Source organism: Somniosus microcephalus, unplaced genomic scaffold (genome assembly GCF_052327205.1).
Source record: "Somniosus microcephalus isolate GS21.2 unplaced genomic scaffold, FLI_Smic_1.0 unresolved_chr3, whole genome shotgun sequence".
Taxonomy (NCBI): domain Eukaryota; kingdom Metazoa; phylum Chordata; class Chondrichthyes; order Squaliformes; family Somniosidae; genus Somniosus; species Somniosus microcephalus.
The window spans coordinates 30819428-30828386 of NW_028225181.1; the positions used below are offsets into that span (position 1 = coordinate 30819428).

Sequence of the window (8959 nt, forward strand, 5' to 3'; positions counted from 1 at the left end):
ATCCATTAGGTTGACGCGGGGATTGGAACAGGTCTGTGATATCTGTCTGGCACAGGATAAAAGATTCAGGGCTGCTGCCTGGATAGCGGGAATTGAGGGCAGGTATGAGCTTTCGTTAGTCACACACCAACTGGACATTCAGAGAGTGGAAGCCCTTGTGGTTTTGGAAGACCTCTGCATTCTCTTGAGGTGTCTGCAATGCCACATGCATGCAGACAATGGCGCCTTGAGACCTGGGAAGCCCACTATCCTCACACAGCCACATGCTTGTACATGCTGTTTGTCCCGGGTCATGGGGAGAGATGTACTGCCTTCTCCTCTTATACAAGGACTTTGTCACCTCTCGGATGCAACAATGAACAGTGAACTGAGGGATATTCGCTAAGTCCCCAGTAGAAGCTTGAAAGGTACTGCTGTCTAGAAATACAGAAACACTGTCTCCTTCACTGCCACCGACAGACACGTCCTGGTCCTGAGCTGAGGCTGCAGATGTCGTTGTAGGAGGTGCCAGAACTCAGTGACCAACTCCTTGCTGAAGTGCAAACATTGGAAACACTGCTCCTCAGATAAATGGATATAGGAGGAGAGTTGCTCCCCTAATACCCTGGCAGGGTGAGGTCTCCTGTGCAGAGGCCTGTTGGCACTGCTCCCTCTGGCTACGTATGCCATTCTCTCTCTCTCTGTTCCTCTGCTGCCTCCGACAGTGAAGCTGTATGATGAAGCCCTGAGTTAATGCAGCCAAAATACAAGTTTCTAAATATGAATGTCAAATAAATATCAACCTCAAAAGTGGTACATAAGACATGAAACACCTTCGGTCTCTTTTGAATCTCTCCAGAGTCTTTCTCAGTCTCAACTTGCATGTACCCAAACTGTTATCAACATGAAAATGCTGGAAGCACCCGCCTGTAAATATTGCTCCCCCAGCTCCTTGCCGATTAAAAACGATTCCCTATCCAAGTCATTCCTAGCGGCAGCCACTAAGGAAGGGGGCGTGACTCAATATCTGGTCTGGAGTGCTACTGCGATGTTGCAATCTCGCATGATGTCACGATCTGAGGGCGCAGGAGACCATGGCGGTAGTTTTCAGAGCCAGTGCAAAACGATTGTTCAATTTTGCAAGGGTGGCTAAAATAGCCGAAGGCGCTAAGGGATGGCGCTAACCAACTGACTTTTTCCCCCATGCTTAACTGTGTTTCTCTCTTTGTCTCTCCGCATCTCTTCAGCACTGCTGTTAGCCACTGATTCTGAAGGTGATATCATGTTACCAAGATTCAAATGTTCTGTATTCAACTGAAGCAAATTTATTGGATTTGGCTCAATGTGCTGTGCATCCACCCGTAGGAACATTGGAAATGCCGGTTTCAGGCATGCACAGCGCAGGCACTGAAAACAGGCATTTTGAATCTGTCAAGAGCGCCTCTGCGGGCAGATATTTCCGCTATTTGGAGACACTCAACCCGCAGAATTCCCTTAAAATTTTTACGTTCAAAAAAGTAAAAAAGAATGTTTTCACTGATTTATCATTTAAAAATACTTTAAAAGAAGATATGTTTATTTTTAGACTATTAAAAAGTTAAACGGTTTTGTTCAAAATACTTAATTTATTGTAATTTCAAGTCATTTTAAAAATGTGATTTAAAAAAAGTTATATTTAAAGTTTACTATGTTTTTTCATTGATCTCCATTCATATATTTGATAGGTCTTCCTGTCAATTGTATGAAGGGAGATTCCCTTCTTTGATAGGCTCCCCATGTTCCACGTGATCCCTGGGATGCTGCGAACTACATGCACCTCTCGGACACGTGGGCCCTGCACAACTGCGATGTTATGAGGCGCGAGTTGGCTGGGATGGATTGGGGAACGTTACTTAAAGGGTTGACGGTGGATAGGCAATGGCAAACATTTAAAGATCGTATGGATGACCTAGAGAAATTGTTCATCCCTGATTGGGATAAAAATAAAACGAAAACGTGACTCAACCGTGGCTAACATGGGAAATTAGGGATAGCTTTAGATCCAGTGGTTATAGAAATTGGCCAGAAATTGGCCGGAAAAAGCAGCAAACCTGAGAATTGGGAACAATTTAGGATTCAACAAAGCAGGAAAAAGGCATTAATTAAGATGGGTAAAATAGAATATGAGAGTAATCTTGCAGATAATATAAAAACTGACTGTAAAAGCTTCTATAGATATGTGAAGAGAAAACTATTGGTGAAGTTAAGCCAGGGCCCCTTGTAGTCAGAATCAGGGGAATTTATAATGGGGAACAAACAAATGGCTGGCCAATTAAATACATACTTTGGTTCTGCCTTCTCAATGGAGGACACAAATAACCTTACAGAGATGTCGGGGAACATAGGGTCTAATGAGAGGGAGGAATGGAATGAAATCAGTATTTGTAGGGAAATAGTGTTAGGGAAATTGACAGCATTGAAGGCCCATAAATCCCCAGGGCCTGACAATCTACATCCTAGTGTACTTACGGAAGTGACCCCAGAAATAGTAGATGCATTGCTGGTAATCTTCAAAAATTCTATAGATTCTTGAATAGATCCCATGTATTGGAGGGCAGCTAAAGTAACCCCACTGTTTAATAAAGGTGGTAGAGGGAAAACGGGGAATTATAGAGCGGTAAGACTAACACCGGTATTGGGGAAATGCTGTAGTCCATTATAAAAGCAGTAATAGCAGAGCAATTGGAATAAAGTAACAGGATCGGAGAAAGTCAACAATGATTTACCAACGGTAAATCATGCTTGACTAATCTACTGGAATTTTTTGAGGATTTAAGTGGTAGAATAGATGAGGGAGAACCAGTGGATGTGGTGTGTTTGTACTTTCAGAAGGCTTTCGATAAGTTCCAGCATAAGAGATTGGCGTGCATAGTTAAAGCACATGGGATTGGGTGGATGGTACGGACTTCGATAGAAAACTGGTTGGCAGACGGGGAGCAAATCTTGGAATAAGCGGGCATTTTTCCGAGTGGCAGGCAGTGACTAGTGGGGTACCGCAGGGATCGGTGCTATAAAGCCAGCTATTCACAATATATATTAATGATCTAGACGGGGGAACTAGATGTAATATCTACAAGTTTGCAGATGACACAAAGCTGGGTGGGTGTGTGTGCTGTGAGCAGGATGCAGAGAAACTCCAGTATGATTTGGACAGGTTGGGTGATTGGGCAGATGCATGGCATATGCAGTATAATGTGGATAAATGTGAGGTTATCAACTTTGGTGGCAAAAGCAGGAAGACAGATTATTATCTGAACGGCAATAGATTGGGAAAAGGGAAGGTGCAACCAGACCTGGGTCTCCTTGTGCACCAGTCGCTGAAGGTAAGCATGCGGATGCAGCAGGTGGTTAAGACGGCAAATGGTTTATTGGCCTTCATAGCGAGAGGGTTCGAGTACAGGAGCAAGGATGTCTTGCTGTAATGAACAGGGCCTTGGTGAGACCACAGCTTCAGTATTGTGTGCAGTTTTGATCGCCTTACCTGAGAAAGGATATTATTCCCATGGAGGCAGTGCAGTGAAGATTCACCAGAATGATACCTGGGATGACAGGAATGATGTATGAAGAGAGATTGGGTCGATTAGAATTATATTCGCTAGAATTTAGAAGAATGAGATGAGATCTCATTGAAACTTATATAATTCTGACAGGACTAGACAGACTAGATGCAGGAAGGATGTTCCCGATGGTCGGGGAGTCCAGAACCGGGGGTCACAGTCTAAGGATAAGGGGTAAGCCATTTAGGACTGAGATGAGGAGGAATTTCTTCACCCAGAGAGTGGTGAACCTGTGAATTATCTACCACAGAATGCAGTTGAGGTCAACTTAAAAAATATATTCATGAAAGAGTAATATATATTTCGTAAGGCTAAAGGGATCAAGGGTTATGGGGAGAAAGCAGGGTCAGGGTACTGAATTTGGATGATCAGCCATGATCTCATTAAATGGCAGAACAGGCTTGAGGGGTGAAATGGCATAGTCCTGCTCCTATCTTCTATGTTTCTATGTTTCAAGTTTGCAGAGGCCCAGGAATGGAAGCGTGTTCGTCCCGGAAGCCCTGTGGTAAAGACGTAGATTTTTCCAAACGCGGGAGGCCTGTGATCGGAAAATACAGGCCATTATTTAACGAATTCCAGTTTTGCTACCTACACTCAACATTAGTATCAGATCAGAAGAATGCTGTCTTGCTTTAGGATAATTTTCACCTAATGGCCAAAAGTAATCACGCTGTAACGTTAATTCTGTTTCTATCTCTCCACAGATGCTGCCTGACCCGTTGAATATTTCCAGCATTTTCTGTTTTCATTTCAGATTTCCAGTACCGCATTTTGCTTTTATCCCACCTTACGCTCGGTATGCTTATTACAGAGTCACAGGATCAAATCCTGGCAGATCACATCCACGTCCTTAAAAGCCTGAAATATCCGCTAATCTTGATTTCCAGTCAGTGTCTCCTTCTCCTACATCTCCAGTTCTCCATTAGTGGCACTGCGTCTGATGGCTAAAGTAGGATTACAAGGATAATTTACATTCTCACAAGATGCTCCTCAGACAGATGTCAGTAAATGTATTTCTAATCATTGTTTTGAATTTACAATAGACTCCCATGCCCAGCTGTCACAGTTCAGGTGACCTGTCAGTGAGACCCAGAGTGATTCACTATTGCCTCCTTCGGTACGTCAGGATAAACAATCCCAGCTGATTGTAACTGAAGTAATGATGTTGAGAAAATCCTTTGATATAATCTCATTTAATATTATGTGCACAAGTTAGAAAACAACAGATGAAAAGTTATGAGGATAAATCTTTTCTCTTTGTTTTAAGATCATTTACAATAGCATTCAGCGGCACTTTGCCTGTGGGATAAATCGCCTGATTTTGCTACTGATAACTACATGCTGTGATTATCTCTCTGCCGAGGTGTGATAAATGGCAGTTGGAAAGGTTACCTGTAAACATCTGACATGATTCTCTGACTATATAATCTGTGTCTTTATGCATTTCTCCACTTCACCTGAAGAAGGAGCAGCGCTCCGAAAGCTTGTGATTTCAAATAAAGCTGTTGGACTATAACCTGGTGTTGTGTGACTTCTTACATTTGTCCACCCCAGTCCAACTCCGGCATCTCCGCACCATGACTACATTTATTGGAACATTACCTGGTTAATGATGATTATTTTAATTCAGAGACAATCTTATTACTGTTATTTGGAAAAAAACATTTCAATGAGCTACAATTTGTGTTTTCAACAAATATGTAAAAGCTCAATCTTTAAAACATATCTGATAGCCCAGTTATATTTATAAGTGCAGAGCACTTGTATTTATTATCTTGCAATTTCATTTTACAACTGTACATATAAATAATATTGTCTGTAATTACTGCATGCCAAGGTTGCAGTTTCTGTACTTTGATTTTGCACTCATTTTCAGTTCTAAATGGCGTGGGTGCTGAACGGAGGATGCAGAGAAACGCCAGTATGATTTGGACAGGTTGGGTGATTGGGCAGATGCATGGCAGATGCAGTATAATGTGGATAAATGCAAGGTTATCCACTTCGGTGGCAAAAACAGGAAGACAGATTATTATCTGAACCGGAATAGATTGGGAAAAGGGGAATTGCAACGAGACCTGGTGCCCTTGTGCACCAGTCGCTGATGTTAAGCATACAGGAGCAGCAGGTGCTTTAGAAGGCAAATGGTATGTTGGGCTTCATAGCGAGAGGATTCGAGTACAGGAGCAAAGATGTCTTGCTGCAGTTGTACAGGGCCTTGGTGAGACCATACCTTGAGTATTGTGTGCAGTTTTGGTCGCTGTATCTGAGGAAGGATGCTCTTGCCATGGACGGAGTGCAGCGAAGATTCACCAGGCTGATACCTGGGATGGCAGGAATGACGTATGAAAAGCGATTCAGTCGATTAGGCTTATATTCACTAGAGTTTAGAAGAATGAGAGGGGATCTCACTGAAAATTATAAAATTCTAACAGGACTCGACAGACTAGTTGCAGGGGTCACAGTCTTAGGACTGAGATGAGGAGGAATTTCATCACCCAGAGAGTGTTGTACCTGTTGAATTCTCTAACACAGAAGGCAGTTGCAGCGAACCTATTAAATATATACAAGAAGGAGTTAGATATATATCTTAAGGCTAAAGGGGTCAAGGGATATGGGGAGAAGGCAGGGACAGGGTACTGAATTTGGATGATCAGCCATGATCTCATTAAATGTGGGACAGTCTCGAGGCGCCGAATGGCCTAATTCTGCTCCTGTCTTCTATGTTTCTATATTTTGCTGTTAATGGATATTCTAACTCGGAGCAGGAACCCAAGCGGGATTTCACCCTCCCCAACACAGAGGCACAGAAACGAATTGCACCGCTCCAGAAACTGAGTGATCCCAGGACACGAAGCCTTCCTGAGAGGGTCTGGTTCTTTTTCCTTGGGCGGTGCTTCTGTCTGCTGGGCTAAGGGTAGATCGATCATTTAATATCTCCTTGGTCAAACCTCTGTTACTTTCATAATTTATTTATTCCCACTTCATTTATTGATTCCACAAAGTATTCCCGATTATTCTTACATTAAACCCTGTATTTAGCTCCACAGGCAATAGGATTAGATTATATCATTGAATGTTGCAAATGTGATACAAATTTCACTCCGGTTTCCATCAAACTGCTGCTTTTGCTCCCAGCCTGATGTATAATTTCACAGTTTATTTCCCTTCTTCACAGTGAACTTAGTGACGATTGTGATCCTGTCTCGGGGAAAGTGCGGTCTCTCCAAATGTGTCACTCACTACCTGGTGGCCATGGCAACGGCGGATCTACTGGTCGTTGTCCTCGACCTGATATTGAGGCACATTCCGATTGTTTATTGGGAACAGTTTGATATCGTCGAGTCGATCCCCGTGTGTAATGTCCACGCCGTCCTGCTGTTCGCAGCCACAGACTGTTCTGTCTGGTTCACTGTCACTTTCACCTTTGATCGATTTGTGGCCATTTGTTGCCAGAAGCTGAAAAATAAGTATTGTGCTTAGAAAACGGCGGCTGTGGTTCTGGGAACAGTGACTGTGCTGAGCGGTTTAAAGAACATCACCTGGTATTTTATGTTCACAGGTCGGTATTGGCTTGGGAACGAGCCCTGGTTTGGTGATGTCACAATGGATGTTCAGGTTTCCCGGGTCTGGGGAACAATCGAGTTCCTTCATTATATTCTCACCCCGGGGGTCCCATTTGTTGTGATTCTGCTGCTCAATGCTGTCACCGTCAGACACATTTTAGTGTCCAGCAGAGCCCGCAGGAGACTCCGTGGTCCCAGCAGTGGAGAGAGTACCAGAGACCCAGAGATGGAGAGCCGCAGGAAATCCATCATTTTACTGCTTGTTATCTCCAGCAACTTCATCCTGTTATGGGCAGTGTTTATGGTGAATTCTATATGGAGCCGGATGAATGATTTGGGGTATCGGTCTGTATTTCTACCTGATTATGTACAGGAACTGGGATTCATGCTGCAGCTGCTGAGTTGTTGCACAAACACTGGGATTTACGCCGTGACCCAGACTAAGTTCAGAGAGCAGTTGAAAAATGTGGGGAAATATCCCTTTACTCTGATTGTAAAATTCATTAAAGGGTGAGAAGAAGAGTTGACTTTGCAACCTGAGAGTTGAGAGCTCCCTAGGCCTGATATTGTGGTGCTCCACACAAAGATGGCGGCCCTGGGGCCCCGCACAAGCAAGGTGGTTCTGGGGAGCTGCACAAAGATTATGGCTCTGGGGCCGAGAACAAATCTGCCGGCGCTTGGGAACCGCACACATATGCGGCACCCACGCCCCGCACAAATTTGGCGGCTCTGGGGCCACGCCCAAAGATGGCGGCTCTGGGGTCCCCGCACAGAAATGGCGGCTCTGATGCCCCGCACAAAGATGGCGGCTCTGGGGCCACGCCCAAAGATGGCCGCTCGGTTGTCCCGCACAAAGATGGCGGCTCTCTCAAGTGCCCAGCACTGAGATGGGGGCCCTGGGGCCACCGCACAATAATGGCGGGTCTGGGGGCCCCGCATAAAGATGGCGGTTCCTGGGACCCGCACAAAGATGGTGTAACCAGGGCCCAGCACAAAAATAGCAGGATTTTGGCCCAGCACAATGGTGCCGGCTCTTGGGGCCCAGACTGAAGATTGCAGATCTGGGGACCAGCACAAAGATGTTGGTACCACGTACCAGAAAAAAGATGTCAGTGCACACACCGCGCACAAGGATGGGTTGAACCCGCCCAGCACAAAAATGGCGGCTCTGGGGCCCCGCACAAGTTTCGCGGCTCTGGGGCCCCGCACAAAGATGGCGGCACCAGCGCTCTGCAAAAAGGTAGCAGATCCGTTGCCCCATACAAAAATGGTGACTCTGACGCCCTGTATAAAGATGGCCGCTCCGGGGTCCCGCGTAAAATTGGCGACACCCGAGCCCAGCACAAAGATAGTGGCTGTATTGTCCAGCACAGAGATGGGGGCACCCGCGCGCCATAAAATCACGGCAGCTCCGGCACCCAACAGAAAGATAGCCGCCTCTGGGGCCCAGCACATAGATGGCAGCTCTGGCGGCCCCGCATAAAGATGGCAGAACCGGGCCCCGCAGAAAGATGGTGGCACCCCGCCCATCACAATGATGGCGGCTCTGGGGACCCACACAAAAATGGTGGCTCTGGGGCCCAGTAAAAGATGGTGCCTCTGGGCCCCCGCAAAAAGTTGGCGGTTCTGCTGCCCCGCATAAAGATTGTAGCTCTGTGGCCCCACCCAAAAATGGTGATGCTGAGGAACCGCATAAAGATGATGGCACCTGCTCCCAGCACAAACATCGCGGCACCCGTGCTGAGCACGAAACTGGCGGCTGCTGCAACTCAAACAATGATTATGGCGCTGGGGTCTTGCACAAAAACGGCGGCTTGCACT

At 45.7% G+C, this 8959-nt stretch overlaps 1 pseudogene; it reads left to right on the plus strand.

Moving 5' to 3' along the window:
* Positions 1-6755: 6755 nt before the first annotated feature.
* LOC147091344 (putative G protein-coupled receptor 139) lies at positions 6756-7652 on the plus strand (annotated as a pseudogene).
* Positions 7653-8959: the final 1307 nt, after the last annotated feature.